The 16936-nt window shown below is 45.8% G+C and overlaps 1 protein-coding gene across 1 annotated transcript in view; it reads right to left on the bottom strand.

Moving 5' to 3' along the window:
• The window catches only part of LOC141271933 (uncharacterized), a 114483-nt gene that overhangs the window by 47639 nt on the left and 49908 nt on the right, over positions 1-16936 (bottom strand). The gene's annotated exons all lie outside the window — the stretch shown is intronic.

A 16936-nucleotide genomic window follows, 5' to 3' on the forward strand; every position in this document is an offset into this window, starting at 1 on the left:
ACGAGGCGTACTGAGCGGAGCCGCGTACGTACGAGGCGTACTGAGCGGAGCCGCGTGTGTACGAGGTGTACGGAGCGGAGCCGCGTGTGTACGGAGCGGAGCCGCGTGTACGAGATGTACGGAGCGGAGCGGCGTGTGTACGAGGTGTACGGAGCGGAGCCGCGTGTGTACAAAGTATACGGAGCGGAGCCGCGTGTGTACAAAGTATACGGAGCGGAGCCGCGTGTGCACGAGGTGTACGGAGCGGTGCCACGTGTGCACGAGGTGTACGGAGCGGAGCCGCGTGTGCACGAGGTGTACGGAGCGGAGCCGCATGTGTACGAGGTGTACGGAGCGGAGCCGCGTGTGTACGAGGTGTACGGAGCGGAGCCGCGTGTGTACGAGGTGTACGGAGCGGAGCCGCGTGTGTACGAAGAGTACGGAGCGGAGCCGCGTGTGTACGACGAGTACGGAGCGGAGCCGCGTGTGTACGACGAGTACGAAGCGGAGCCGCGTGTGTACGACGAGTACGGAGCGGAGCCGCGTGTGTACGAAGAGTACGGAGCTGAGCCACGTGTGTACGACGAGTGCTGAGTGGAGCCACCTGTGTACAGGGCATACGGAGCGGAGCCGCGTGTGTACGAGGCGGCGCCGCGTGTGTACGAAGCGTACGGGGTGGAGCCGCGTGCATACGACATTTGCGGAGCGGAGGAAGCGTGAAATGGGAGTGCAACAAATGAAACAAACTGTTACGGTCAGTCTCTTTAGTGAATAAATCTATTGTTAAATTCCCATTTTCTTCCCTGCAGACCAAAGTGTCCAAAAAATTATTTTTTTGTAATTGTGATGCACAGCGACTTCTGGCCAGATGTTGCTGATTTTTAATACAAATCAACAATATTTCGATAGGATCATCCCATATACAGAAAACATCATCAATGAATCTCCGACAAAGGCGAGAGTGTCTATATGTTGTTTATCATGTTAAGGTTAGCCTGCCCTAATACTAACTTTTTGTTTCGCCTTTTCACAGAAACACTATGCCTAAAGATTCTACACCTGGCACTTATGGTACGGTATCGCACTCCCCTTCTCCTCCCTCCCTTCCCCCTCCAATATTCCCCCTTTGCCCTTCCCCATCCCCATACCACTATCTGTCTATTCTACATATATCAATCCATCCTCATACCTTTCATTTTATTTTTTAATTCAATTACATTCTATATTCATTAATTTACAAATAGTTAATACAGTGGGGAAAATAAGTATTTGATACACTGTCGATTTTGCAATTTTTCCCACCTACAAAGATTGGAGAGAGAGGTCTGTAATTTTTATCGCAGGTACACAACACCTGTGAGAGACAGACTCAAAAAAAAAAATCTAGAAAATCACATTGTATGATTTTTAAATAATTAAATTGCATTTTATTGCATGAAATAAGTATTTGATCAGCTACCAACCAGCAAGAATTCTTGCACTCACAGACCTGTTTTCCTTAAAGAAGCCCTCCTACTCTGCGCTCATTACCTGTATTAATTGCATCAATCACAATTAGTGATGAGCGAGTATGTTCTGTTAACCCTTTCGGCGAGTATGCTCGGGCCGAGCTCCTAGTATTTACAGCTGCTCAGTGATATGGTTGAATCGCTCCCGTGTGCATGATTTGCGACTGTTTGACAGCTTTAGTACATGTAAGGAATGTCTATTTCTTACACATTCCTCACATGTATTAAAGTTGTCAAACAGTCGCAAATCATGCACACGGGAGTGATTCAAACATAACACCGAGCAGCTGTAACTACTCGGTGCTCGGCCCGAGCATACTCGCTCATCACTAATCACAATCCAACATCTCTACCATGGCCAAGACCAAAGAGCTGTCTAAGGATACCAGGGACAACATTGTAGACCTGCACAATGATGGGATGGGCTACAGGACAATAGTCAAGCAGCTTGGTGAGAAGGCAACAACTATTTGCACAATTATTAGAAAATTGAAGAAATACAATATGACTGTCAATCTTCTTCGGTCTGGGGGTCCATGCAAGATCTCGCCTCGTGGAGTAAGGAATGGATGATTCTGAGAAAGTTCAGGAATCAGCCCAGAACAACACAGGAGGACCTGGTCAATGACCTGAAGAGAGCTGGGACCATAGTCTCGAACATTACCATTAGTAATACACTAGGCCATCATGGATTAAAATCCTGCAGGGCACACAAGGTCCCCCTGCTCACGCCAACACATGCCCAGGCCCATTTCGCCAATGACCATCTGGATGATCCAGAGGAAGCATGAGAAAAGGTCATGTGGTCAGATGAGACCAGAATACAACTTTTTGGTATCAACTCCACTCGCTGTGTTTGGAGGAAGAAAAAGGATGGGGGAAACATCATACTTTGTGGGAGCTTTTCTGCAAAGGAGACAGGATGACTGCACCGTATTGTAGAGAGGATGGATGGGGTCATGTATCGCGAGATTTTGCCCAACAACCTCCTTCCCTCAATAAGAGCATTGAAGATGGGTCGTGGCTGGGTCTTCCCAGCATGACAATGATCTGAAATACACAGCCAGGGCAACTAAGGAGTGGCTCCGTAAGAAGAATTTCAAGGACTAGAGTGGCCTAGCCAGTCTCCAGACCTGAACCACATAGAAAATCTTTGGAGGGAGCTGAAACTCAATGTTGCCCAACGACAGCCCTGAAAACTGAAATATCTGGAGACAATCTGTATGGAGCAGTGGTCCAAAATCCCTGCTGCAGTGTGTGCAAACTTGGTCAAGAACTACAGGAAATGTCTGACCTCTGTAATTGCAAACAAAGGTTTCTAGACTAAATATTAAGTTCTGTTTTTTTATTGTATCAAATACTTATTTCATGCAATAACATGGAAGTTAATTATGTAAAAATCATGCAATGTGATTTTCTGGATTTTTTTTTTACATTCTGTCTCTCACAGTTGAAGTGTACGTCCGATAAAAATTACAGACCTCTCCATTCTTTGTAGGTGGGAAAACTTGCAAAATCGACAGTGTAACAAATACTTATTTTCCTCACGGTATATTAATATCCTCTAACATTTACACATAAGTCATTAATCTGTCTCCAAAAAACAATAACCATCTATATTACTTATACACTGGCACACCGCATTCACTTTTATTCCTATCAAGCGCTGAACTCCCTTTTTGATTGATATCACATTCTGACACATAACTGTTCAAGATCCAGCGCGCTGTACAAAAAGAGGTATGGATCATCGTACTATAACACGCCCACCAATGATGCAATACAGTAACGCCCCCAAAATACATGTCCCTCATACACACACACAGTAAACGTCATAACCACACCCCCTCTGAACGCGTCACACAAGTGCATGCTGCAACACATGAGCTACTTCCTGGCGCGCCATACAAATCGCGGCCGTGACCTCACATACATCAGCAGCAACGCATGTCCCATGCCAAGATTAAAAATGTGGTACTCAGTAAGGGTAATTTTTTGCATACCAAGCAGAGGGAAAAAATTATGGAATCACTCAATTCTGAGGAAAAAATTATGGAATCATGAAAAACAAACATACAAAAGAACACTCCAATACATCACTAGTATTTTGTTGCACCACCTCTGGCTTTAATAACAGCTTGCAGTCTCTGAGGCATGGACTTTATGAGTGACAAACAGTACTCTTCATCAATCTGGCTCCAACTTTCTCTGATTGCTGTTGCCAGATCAGCTTTGCAGGTTGGAGCCTTGTCATGGACCATTTTCTTCAACTTCCACCAGAGATTTTCAATTGGATTGAGATCCGGACTATTTGCAGGCCATGACATTGACCTTATGTGTCTTCTTTCAAGGAATGTTTTCACAGTCTTTGCTCTATGGCAGGATGCATTATCATCTTGAAAAATGATCCCCAAACATCCTTTCAATTGATGGGATAAGAAAACTGTCCAAAATATCAATGTAAACTTGGGCATTTATTGAAGATGTAATGACAGCCATCTCCCCAGTGCCTTTACCTGACATGCAGCCCCATATCATCAATGACTGTGGAAATTTGCATGTTCTCTTCATGCAGTCATCTTTATAAATCTCATTGGAACGGCACCAAACAAAAGTTCCAGCATCATCTTGCCCAATGCAGATTCGCGATTCATCACTGAATATGACTTTCATCCAGTCATCCACAGTCCACGATTGCTTTTCCTTAGCCCATTGTAACCTTGTTTTTTTCTGTTTAGGTGTTAATGATGGCTTATGTTTAGCTTTTCTGTATGTAAATCCCATTTCCTCTAGGAGGTTTCTTACAGTTTGGTCACAGAGTTTCCTCCCATTCGTTTCTGATTTGTTTTGTTGTGCATTTCCTGTTTTGGAGACATATTGCTTTAAGTTTCCGGTCTTGACGCTTTGATGTCTTCCTTGGTCTACCAGTATGTTTGAAATCTTGATTTCTTTTAGTGTTTCTTAAAGCCCTAAAGTTGCCATTTGAAATTAATTTAGTTTTGTGCCCTGTCTGTGATCTGCTTTTTTTCAACAACATTAAACAACTGAATGAACATTCTCTGAGCCCGGTGATTCCATAATTTTTGCCAGGGGTTGTATAACACTACAATAACACAGCTCCGTAGATTTCTACTACTGATATCACCACTGTTCTATGGAACGCTCTGCCTCTTTTCTCCTTTGGATAGGATGCCACCTTGTGACAGACTTTGGAATTTCGTTCTAGATCACTGCTATGTCCTTTTTCTGATATGATCGTTATAAATAGCTTATATTTTCATAGAAATCTTGTTCTTGATATGAAATAAGCAGAAAAATACTGTTTTTCAAAATGCAACAAAAGAAGCGTCACTTAAACAGATGTATAATCGCCGTATCCTCTACTATGAAGCTATTTCAAATTAAATAATTTTGTATGATATGTAAATACATATGTATATTGTTATCACTTATTATTGTCAATTTTTCTTCATGTATTTTGTAAAGTACTGTTGAAGGTCCAACTTTAGGACCGAAATGGTAATAACTATTTGGATTGCAATTAAAATATTTTGTTTCATTCACTGCAATTGCCGAGTTCCTTACTTGCATGACAACGGGTTGAAACCCTACTTGAGCACCTGATCTACAACCAGGAGTGCCGAATACTTCTACAGATTTGAGTTGTTATGCTTAGAAATTTTACACCTCATTAGTGTTGTCCTGAAGAGATTTATATATTTAAATTAATATTTGGTTTTGTATTCTTATTTTCTCTAATCCCCTCTACGACAGCACCACAGGAGGTTGCCTCCCCATCCTAATTAGGGACAGGAAACACAAGAGGTTTAAATAGCCCCACCCTTCCCTCCATCCCCAGTGTTTTTCCTGTTCCTAGGGATGAAGAGGTTTCCTGGCAGGGTTGTGGCCAGCGAATAGTCTCTTTCTTCCCATACCTTACAATAGTTGGGCAGCCTATGGTCGATGTGCCTGTGCCTTCCTCCCCTGCATGCTCCTCCCGTTCATAGGAGAAGGGACCACACATTCGTCCTGTGCCCTGGGGCACTGCTGGATGGTGAGGTTCTAGGGTCCTACTGTAGCTCCCCAGCCCTGCGTTCATATTCTCCTCCTTCCCCACAGTCTCCAGCATGCTGTGGCGCGCCCTCCGGTCTCTGGTTGTGCAACGTCCCTTCCGGTTGCATTCCATGGAGGAACGCATAGCGTTTGGTGGGAAATTTGAAATTAAACCGCAAAAATACTACATCCAGATGCCCAAACTTGCAGGACCTTGCTAATGGAGAAGTCTCATCCCATTGGATGAGGAACGCGCTGAGTCACAGTCTCTGGGATATATATTGACCCTGACTGAAGGCACCATAAGGTAGGACTTAAATTGTAATAATGGAAAATGTGTCTTTCCTTAGAGCTGCAGCTGCAGAGCCTGGCAGGAACCCTGGCCCAGTGAGTATGATTGGTATGTGTAGGTCCCCTTTGGTGCAGGATCCGACCTCATGGCATCTCCCATTTTTCTTTTAGAGAGACAAGGATCCTGTGCCAAAGTTTAAAGATATAACTACAAATCGCAAATGTGCCATTTGTAACAAAAAAAACTCTCATCTGCCCATAAAAATCCACTATTTCAGTGGTGCACAAAGAAAATTGTAGAGATAAGCAACTGGGGTTCCAGCGTGATCAAAAAAGAAGAAATATGACCCAGAGGACAGTTCAGATTCGGATGTAGAGGTATCTGTTCCTGACAAGTGGTTAGAAGGAGAAGTTACCCCGAATTGCAGTTCTGACCAAGTTCTGACCAAGATTTTACTTTTCTTCAGAAGACATGGAGGAGCATTTTAGTGGCAGTATGCAATACAATGGGAGTAGAAGAGGGAAAAACGACCCATGCAATCCAGGACAAGATGTTCGAAGGATTAAGATCAAAAAGGAAAATGTTTTTTTTCCCACTCCCCACGAAGCACCCATGGAGAGAGGGATCCACCCCGAGGACAGGAAACCACTACATGTTTAAAAGGCGGAGCCCTCTACTATGCCCCAGTGGTTTCCTGTCCTCGACGAGACCCTACAGCTCCTCATGCGCTGCCGGGGGAGTGAAGATTTACTTCGGCGCTGCAGCTCCCTTGTCAGTCCTGGTATCCGGGCTCCTGTGGGGTATGCGGCGGTGTTCCGGATGCCGGCTGGCGAGTCGCACGCAAGCATCTCCGGGCCAGCGTGACGTCAGTACCGGGGGCATGGCCCCAGAATCCCCACCAGCGTCTTGCGTCACATCCAGTGGCGTGATGCTTCGCTGGGAGCCGGCCAGTGATGGTCCCGGGGGCACGGCTTGAGTGGTTGGTGCGACCCCGGGACAGGAGGGGGGGGTGTCATCTGGGGGCACGGCCCGAGGGGCATAGTGCTTCCCCAGAGAACACCATGGGTCGTATCACGGGGGGGGGGGGGGAGCAGGAAGAGGATATAAGCTCCCCCCTACCTCCATTCAGTGCTGCATCCCAAGAATGGAGGACGCAGCTCAACCTGTAGAACCCATGGAAGCAGCCCCACCGAGCTCAGTAGTCCTGCATCAGGTGGGGTAAGTCAGGGGTGAATCCCTGGGGAAAAAACTTTGTTAAAAGTACAAAAGTACACTTTTTCTATACATTTCCTATAGGGAAGGCCTAGGAAGACTCAAGCCAAATTGAAACATAAGGAATGTGCATTATGCAAATGTAAACTAGAGTCAGCTTACACCAAAAGACTATGTAAGGATTGTATAGAAAGAACTTTGTTAGAGGAGTCTCCCTTACAAATGGATAACATGCGGAGCATGATTAGGAGTGAAATTAAAAAATCGTTCAAAGGGTTAAGAACTGGTTCAACAGCAAGAGAGGCCAGTGGGAACTCTAGTGCAGAGGACGAGGGAGAAAGAGACCAGCTAGGGAGTTCCAAGTCAAGTCCCTCACCATCGTCATCCTCTTCGGATAGCGAGGTGGACTCCTCATGTTTTCCGCCTGAAGAGATTAGTAGGCTAGTGAAAGCCGTGAGAACTTCCATGAGAGTGGAAGAAGTGAAGGAGCCCAGATCTGTACAAGATCAGATGTTTGGGGGTCTAGAGAGTAAAAAACATAAATGTTTTCCAGTGTAGAAAACCATCTGCCTATTAAATAAGGCCTATTTACATTGGAAAAGAGAAGGCTTAGGGGAGACCTCATAAACATGTATAAATACATCAGGGGGCAGTACAGAGATCTCTCCCATGACCTGTTTATACCAAGGATGGTGACAAAGACGAGGGGGCACACTATGCGTCTGGAGGAAAGGAGGTTCCTGCACCAGCATAGAAGGGGATTCTTTATGGTCAGAGCCGTGAAACTCTGGAACTCTCTGGGAGAGGAAGTGGTGATGTCCAACTCACTTAAAGAGTTCAAGAGAGGCCTGGACGCCTTTCTTGAGAAACATAAAATTACATCTTATGCTTAGTTAATTAATCCAGGGATTTAATCTGACTGCCAGATTGGTGTCGGGAAGTGAATTTTTCCTCAATGATGTAAATTGGCCTATACCGCATGGTTTTTTGTTGCCTTCCCCTGGATCAATGCTGCGGAATAGCTGCAGTGCACAAGAAATAGGCTGAACTGGATGGACGCTTGTCTTTTTTCGGCCTTATAAACTATGTAACTTATAAACTATGTATGTAACTATCTCCCAGCTGATCCAAAGGGAATGGAAAAAAAACAGGAAATACCCTTTTGGAGCAGAGGACTCAGAGACCTGGGACAAAGCACCCAAGATGGCGGTCTGAAAAGTCTCCAGGGACTCCTCCCTCCCATTTGATGATGCTGGACTCCTAAAAGACCCTCCTGGTAGGAAAGTAGAGAGTTTTCTAAAAAGAGCTTGGAGACAGGGGCCATAGCACTGCGAGATCTTTAAGCCACACGCTGGCTCAATTTTAAGACCAGATCTGGAATAAATGCCTCAAAGATGAGATACTAGCCTGTATACCCAATTTAGCCTAAGCGGCAGACTTCCTTGCGGACGCCTCGGCAGACGCAGCCCGAACCTGTGCCATGTCAAATTCAGCCAGAAGAGCCCTCTGGTTAAAAAACTGGAAGGGCAACTTCAACTCAAAGTCCAGGCTTTGTGGTATTCCCTTCGAGGGGAATTACCTTTTTGGGTCCTCTCTTGACGAAATTCTGGACAAAGCAGGAGACTCTAAAAAAGGGTTTCCCCAGTTAAGCACACCAGAATTTAAGAGGCCTTTCCGCACGTTCAGAAAACGAGGGGCAAAGCTGAAAGACTCGAAATGGAAGGAACCAAAAAGAAACAGGGGAAAAACCTCACAGGGGGATCATTTTTTGTCCGGGTTCCCAAAAAGAGCGAGAAGACAATAACGCCGGGTCCCAGGTAGGTGGAAGATTAAAACTCTTCTTCCTCGCCTTGGAATTTCCCTAAGTCCCTGGGTTCTGCACACAATACGAGAGGGGTTGAAATTAGAATTCCTTTCTCCTCCTCCAGACACTTATATAGTCACCAGAATCCAACCTTAGGGTTTGGTACAGGATACCCTGGAACAGGAGGTTATGTCTCTAATCCAAAAAGGAGTTCTATCCTGTGTTCCAGAAGGGGAAGAGGGAAAAGGGTTTTACAGCCCCTTATTCCTAAGGAAAAAAACAGGACCATCATGAACTTAAGGAACTTCAACAAGTTTCTGGCTCTCAAATGGTTCAAGATGGAAAACATCGAGTCAATGATAAAACTCCTATTCCCAAAGTGCTTCATGTCCACAATAGATCTCAAAGATGCCTATTATCATGTTCCGATCTTTCAAGCTCATCAAAGATTCGTAAGAGTGGCGATCTACATCAAGGGCTATCTGACACATCTACAGTTCCAAGTCCTCCCCTTTGGACTCTCCATGGTCCCAAGGGTCTTTACAAAAATTATGTGGGAAATGTCAGCACACAGATGGACATTTCCGTCTATAACGGACATTATATTCATCCGGTATCTGGACGACTTTCTTGTGGTAGGAAGATCAGAGTCCGAATGCAACCTGGCAGTCACAAAGGTTTTAAGTATCTTAGCCTCTTTAGGGTGGCGGATAAACTCAAAAAAATCAAGGCTAGAGCCAAGACAAAAACAAACCTTCTTAGGCACCTGGTTGGATTCAAGAAAACAAATGTCCTTCCTTCCAGAAGAAAGAAGGGAAAGCGTAGAAAGACTAGCTTTAGAACTAATAAACAAACCAGAGACTACACTAAGAGGTCTCTGGGGGGTTCCAAAAATAGATCTTTTTGCGAACAAACTGAACAAAAAAGTCAGCAAATGCTTCTCAATAGATCCAAAAGATCTCCCCTGGGGGGTATACGCCTTTCTCCTCAAATGGCCAGTAGGCCTGCTCTATGCCTTTCCCCCTCTACATCTAATTCTTGCGGTTCTCAGGAAAGTACGTATGGAGAGGGCCGAGATAATTCTAGTGGCACCTTTTTGGCCCAGGAGAACATGGTTTTCCTGGGTTCGTCGCCTATCAGTGGCAACTCCGTGGGTACTCCCAGAGATTCCAGACCTCCTTCCCAGGGTTCCATTCACCACCCCGACGTAAAGAAGCTGCATTTGACGGCTTGAGCGGCAACTTCTGAAAGCTAAAGGGTGCTCCGGGAGAGTGATTTCCACACGTGTTAAGGCAAGGAAGAAAACAATGTCAACTATATACACTGCTCAAAAAAATAAAGGGAACACTCAAATAACACATCCTAGATCTGAATGAATGAAATATTCTCATTGAATACTTTGATCTGTACAAAGTGTACAAAGTTGAATGTGTTGACAACAAAATCACACAAAAATCATCAATGGAAATCAAATTTATTAACCAATGGAGGCCTGGATTTGGAGTCACCGCCAAAATTAAAGTGGAAAAACACTACAGGCTGATCCAACTTTGATGTAAAACAAGTCAAAATGAGGCTCAGTATTGTGTGTGGCCTCCACGTGCCTGTATGACCTCCCTACAACGCCTGGGCATGCTCCTGATGAGGTTGCGGATGGTCTCCTGTGGGATCTCCTCTCAGATCTGGACTAAAGCATCCGCCAACTCCTGGACCCTGGACAGTCTGTGGTGCAACGTGACGTTGGTGGATGGAGCGAGACTTGATGTCGCAGATGTGCTCAATCGGATTCAGGTCTGGGGAATGAGCAGGCCAGTCCATAGCTTCAATGCCTTCATCTTGCAGGAACTGCTGACACACTCCAGCCACATGAGGTCTGGCATTGTCCTGCATTAGGAGGAACTCAGGGCCAACTGAACCAGCATATGGTCTCACAAGGTATCTGAGGATCTCATCTCGGTACCTAATGGCAGTCAGGCTACCTCTGGCGAGCACATGGAGGGCTGTGCAGACCTCCAAAGAAATGCCACCCCACACCATTACTGACCCACTGCCAAACCGGTCATGTTGAGGGACGTTGCAGGCAGCAGATCGCTCTCCACGGCGTCTCCAGTCTCTGTCACGTCTGTCACATGTGCTCAGTGTGAACCTGCTTTCATCTGTAAAGAACACAGGGCCCAGTGGCGAGTTTGCCAATCCTGGTGTTCTGTGGCAAATGCAAAGCGTCCTGCGCGGTGTTGGGCTGTGACACAACCCCCATCTGTGCACGTCGGGCCCTCATACCACCCTCATGGAGTCGGTTTCTAACTGTTTGTGCAGACACATGCACATTTGTGGCCTGCTGGAGGTCATTTTGCAGGGCTCTGGCAGTGCTCGTCCTGTTCCTCCTTGCACAAAGGCGGAGGTAGCGGTCCTGCTGCTGGGTTGTTGCCCTCCTACGGCCCCCTCCACGTCTCCTGGTGTACTGGCCTGTCTCCTGGTAGCGCCTCCAACTTCTGGACACCACGCTGACAGACACAGCAAACCTTCTTGCCACAGCTAGCATTGATGTGCCATCCTGGATGAGCTGCACTACCTGAGCAACTTCTGTGGGTTGTAGAGTCCGTCTCATGCCTCCACGAGTGTGAAAGCACAAACAACATTTAAAAGTGACCAAAACATCAGCCAGAAAGCATTGGTACTGAGATGTGGTCTGTGGTTCCCACCTGCAGAACCACTCCTTTATTGAGTGTGTCTTGATAATTGCCAATAATTTCCATCTATTGTCTATTCCATTTGCACAACAGCATGTGAAATTGATTGTCAATCAGTGTTGCTTCCTAAGTGGACAGTTTGATTTCACAGAAGTTTGATTTACTTGGAGTTATATTCTGTTGTTTAAGTGTTCCCTTTATTTTTTTGAGCAGTGTATTATAGAATATGAAGTAAATTTTAAATTTTTTCAGGAATAAATCCTTTAAAAAAAAACAAGGGGTACTATATGTGGGGATTTTGGAATTCCTCCAAAAAGGTTGGGAGATGGGACTAAAAAATAGCACCCTTAAGGTTCACTCTGCAGCTTTAAGGGCCCTTTTTGGAGCCGACATCCCGTCCTACCCCTTGATAGTAAAATTCTTTAGAGCACTTAGTCGCTCGGAATCTGTTCCAAAACCGAGAGCAGTCCCCTGGGACTTAAACCTAGTCCTCAAAGCTCTTACTAAGACTCCCTTTGAGCCCATATCAGATTGTTCTCTTAAAAATTTGGCCCTTAAAACGGCACTCCTGGTGGCTATTACATCAGCTAGATGGATAGGAGAGATTCAGGCCCTTCCTTCCAAAGGTAGTGTCCTCTTTTCATAGATCACAGGATATAGTTTTACTGTCATTCTGCGAGAACCCTAAAAATGAGGGGGAAAGGGAGTTCCACACCCTAGATGTCAGGAGATGCCTACTGCAATACTTGGAATCAACCAAGGAAATTCGGAAAACAACCTCCCTGTTTGTTCTCTTCCAGGGTCCCAGGAAGGGCCAGGCTGCATCCAAAGGGTCCATAGCAAGATGGGTCAGGACGGGGATTGCTCTGGCATACACCTCGGGGAGGGGGGGGGGTTGGGGGGTGTCCCCCCTCCTAGTAAGATTAATGCACCACACTCCACAAGGGCTGTCTCTATTTGATGGGCGGAAAGAGAAAATGCTTCTCTGGAGCAGATTTGTAGGGCTGCCACATGGTCTTCACCCTCCACTTTCTTGAAGCACTACAGGGTGGATCTGGGTGTTGGTGATCTATCCTTCGGTAGGAAAGTCCTACAAGTGGTGGTCCCTCTCTAGGGGGATTCCGTTGTAATCTCTTCATGGGTACTGTTGTGGGGAGTGGGAAAAATGATGATTACTTACCGGTAATCAGATTTTCCATGACCCACGACAGCACCCTCACTTATATCATCCCTTTTCTTTTCACCCTCATAATGGTAGAGCAGGGGTCCTCAAACTTTTTAAACAGGGGGTCAGTTCACTGTCCCTCAGACCATTGGAGGGCCGGAATATAGTTTTTTAAAAAAACTATGAACAAATTCCTATGCACACTGCACATATCTTATTTTGAAGTAAAAAAAAACAATACAGGAACAAATACAATATTTAAAATGAAGAACAAGTAAAGTTAAATCAACTGGTATTTCAATAGGCAGGTAAATGTCCCCAATAGGCAGCATAGGTCCCCAATAGGCAGGTAAATGTACTCAATAGACAGCATAGGTCCCCAATAGGCAGGTAAATATCCCCAATAGGCAGGTAAATGTCCCGAATAGGCAGGTAAATATCCCCAATAAGCAGCATAGGTCCCCAATAGGCAGCATAGGTCCCCAATAGGCAGCATAGGTCCTCAATGGGCAGGTAAATGTTCCCAATAGGCAGGCTGTTTCCCCCTTATAATGCCATATGCAGGCTGTTCCCCCCTTATAATGCCCCATGCAGGCTGTTCCCCCCTTATAATGCCCCATACTGGATGCCACCCCCCATATAATGCCCCATGTAGGATGTCCCTTTCTCACACCATATAATGCCCCATGCAAGATATCACTCCCCTGTCTTTATAATGCCCCATGCAGGATGTCCCTTCCCCCCCCATATAATGCCCCATGCAGGATGTCACCCCCCATATCATACCCCATGCAGGATGTCACCCACCATATAATACCCCATGCAGCATGTCACCCCCCCATATAATGCCACATACAGCATGTCACCCCCCCATATAATGCCCCATGCAGCATGTCACCCCCCCATATTATGCCCCATGCAGCATGTAACCCCCCCATATTATGCCCCATGCAGCATGTCACCCCCCCCCATATTATGCCCCATGGAGGATGTCACCTCTCTCCCCATATAATGCCCCATGCAGGATGTCCCTTTCTCCCCCATATAATGCCCCATGTAGGATGTCCCTTTCCCCCCCATATAATGCCCCATGCAGGATGTCACCTCCCATATCATGCCCCATGCAGGATGTCACCCCCCCATATTATACCCCTTGCAGGATGTCACCCCCCCATATAATGACCTATGCCTCCATACATTAAAAAAAAATAAAAAAAAATCCAATACTCACCTCACTTCTCACTTGCTGCCGCTGCTCTACTCTGGTCTGGAATCCAGCGTCGCGGCGGCGTTGTCCTGCTCTGCGCTGCCTGTGACAGCACTCGGGAGGGCGCGGTGTAAAGACGTCACCGCGCCCTCTGACCTGAGACGTCACAGGAAGCGCAGAGCAGGAAGACAGCGGATCTGCGGAGGCACGGGGAGAGGTAAGTATCCGCCTGCCGGGGCCCTGAGCAAGCGGGGGAGAAGGACGGGCAATGGCACCGCTCTAATCTCCTCCGCCCATCGCCCAGCGGGCCGGATAAAAGTCCTCCGCGGTCTGCATGTGGCCCACGGGCCGTAGTTTGAGGGCCCCTGTGGTAGAGGATGCACGTATTAATCACAAGGTGTCTCAAAAAAAAAAGGAGAATGCATGCATTTATAATCTATGTTTATATCTTCCATTCTGGAGTTGCCATAATTTGTGGACTCCACTCTGAAAGTGAAAGTTATATGCATGTAATCTCTAAACTAACCAACGGAGTTCCTCTGATGCTCGGCAAACCACTGAGGCATAGTAGAGGGCTCCGCCTTTTAAACCTGTAGTGGTTTCCTGTCCTCGGGGCGGATCCCTCTCTCCATGGGTGGTGTCGTGGGTCACGGAAAATCCGATTACCGGTAAGTAATCATCATTTTCTCATTCACGATAATGTACAGAATTTAATTCTGAATGAATGGGAGTTCCCAGAAAGATGAATAAACATTCCAGGGCAATTGAAAGATAGATTCCCATTGGATGATGACGCAGTCAAATGCTGGACGGAAATTCCTAAAGTGGATATACAGGTGGCTAAAGTAGCAAAGTAGCAACGTTACCATTTGAAGACTCTTCCCAGCTCAAGGATCTACTGGACCGAAAGATGGATAGCCTGTTAAAGAAGTCTTGGTAGACCAGCGGCCTCACTGAAAACAAATGTAGCATCCACATTGTATCATATCAGTGATGGTACACCTAGAGAAGACCTGCTGGTCTCATTGCCTCTTCTTCAGAAGGTAACAGGATCCTTAGTGGATGCTTCCGCAGAATCTGTTCAGATAGCAGCAAGAGCTTCGTTCCTATCAAATACCACAAGGAGAGCCCCCTGGTTAAAAATGTGGAGCGGGAATATTACATCAAAATTGTGATCTATCCCCTTTAAAGGAGAATATGTGTTTGGTCAAGCTCTGGATGATCTATTAGATAAAGCTGCGATAAAAAGTCACTCCCTGAACCAAAGACCTTCAAAAGAAGATCATTTTATCTGACACAAACTCAAACCCCTCAATATAGAGGAAAAGGTAAATCAGAGCGCTGGAGTTATCCCAAAGGAGGAAAAGGAATAAATATATTTCAGTGCCAAAGTCAAGAAAGACAATGACGCCAAACAAGTAGGAGGCAGAATTTGGGGGTTCCTCTCCCATTGCCCGAAATTAACCTCAGATCAGAAAATTCTGGATTCAACCAGAATAGGAACAAAAATCGAGTTCTCTTCCCTTCCCCCGCAGAAGTTGGAAGTAACATCCTTGCCATCTTTGAAGTTGCAGATGATCCTAATATCAGGGCTCCAGGATCTACAAGCATCAGGCGTGATCTCCTCGTTTCCAGATGCAGAACAGGGCAGAAGCCATTATTCCCACTTATTTCTCCTAAAAAAACAAATGGGGCCTACAGAGTCATTGTAAATCTAAAACGTCTGAATCAGCACATCACGTACAGAAAGTTCAAACTGTAATCTGTAAGATCAATTGTCCCATTAATAGGCAAAGGCTTAGTCATGGCAACTATCGATCTTCAAGATGCATACTATCATGTGCCAATACATCCAAACTATCGGAGATTCCTTAGATTTGCTATCGTTCTAGATGAAAAAGTGTGTCATTTTCAGTTCAATGTCCTTCCCTTCGGGATCTCTTCAGCTCCTCGAATTTTCACAAAAATCATGACAGAGGTGGTGGCGTTCATCAGGAAGCAAGATACTTGCATTGTCCCTTATCTGGATGATTTTCTCATTATGGCTCCCTCTGTTCCCTGTCTCGGAGATCATCTCCAACTCTCCACATTCTAACATGCTTAGGTTGGGTCAAAAATAAAAAAATAAATCAGACCTGACTACTTCTAACAAGAAAGTCTTCTTAGGGATAGAAAAAACAGTGGGGTATATAAAGCCCTGGGAGGGATTCTACGGTATATACCAAAAGGGGAGAACCCCCACTAAATGTCCCTCAGTAACAGGACCTAAAACTTAACTTTTATATATACATAAATGAGGGTGTAGAACGTTCCCTGTATCCATTATCTGCTATGTATCCACTGATCCCTGCTAATTTCATTCTATCTGTCCTTGGTATGTTAGGTCCAATCTGCATGTTCATCACCTCAATCCTTTGCTCCCAATACACACTGGTCCCTATCTCTCTGTTTCCTGAATTCATTTAGCCTCTGTTTCCCAATTACCCCCCCCCCCCTCCACCCATGCTTTTGTGAGCAGTGTCCCTGCGACTCCTCCCCTCCTGCACACCTGACCCACTTAATGTGCTGGCCAGAGCTCCATAAATCAAGCAAGCCTAGTCTGGCACGGACAGGTCTGGCTTTTAAAAGGTTTCTTTTTAAGGGGCTGAAAATAAAATATGCCAGAAGTGACCAGAAGGTACGGATAACTATCTACTATTTGCACTTAGATTCTCTTTTTCATTCTCCCTTACACTTTCATCATGCTTACATATGCCCTTACTGTTTTTGCCCCCTAATCCTCACTCTCCTTCGCTATCCCCAAACCCCAGCACCCTCTAACCAAATCATCATTTCTCCTTCCCTCCTACCTCCCCACCTAACCTCATCTACAGACCTGCTCCTCAACCTCAGATCGATCCTCCCAAAACATAAAACAAGCTGGACACTCTCTTTCTCCCACCTGCTCTCCCTCTCTTTGCTTCTCCTCACTGCTGGAGACATATCTTCAAATCCTGGACCCCCACAGCTTGCACCCTCCACCAATT

This window comes from Phyllobates terribilis, unplaced genomic scaffold, assembly GCF_046119375.1.
Source record: "Phyllobates terribilis strain yellow unplaced genomic scaffold, ASM4611937v1 Scaffold_5__5_contigs__length_657084704, whole genome shotgun sequence".
NCBI lineage: Eukaryota > Metazoa > Chordata > Amphibia > Anura > Dendrobatidae > Phyllobates > Phyllobates terribilis.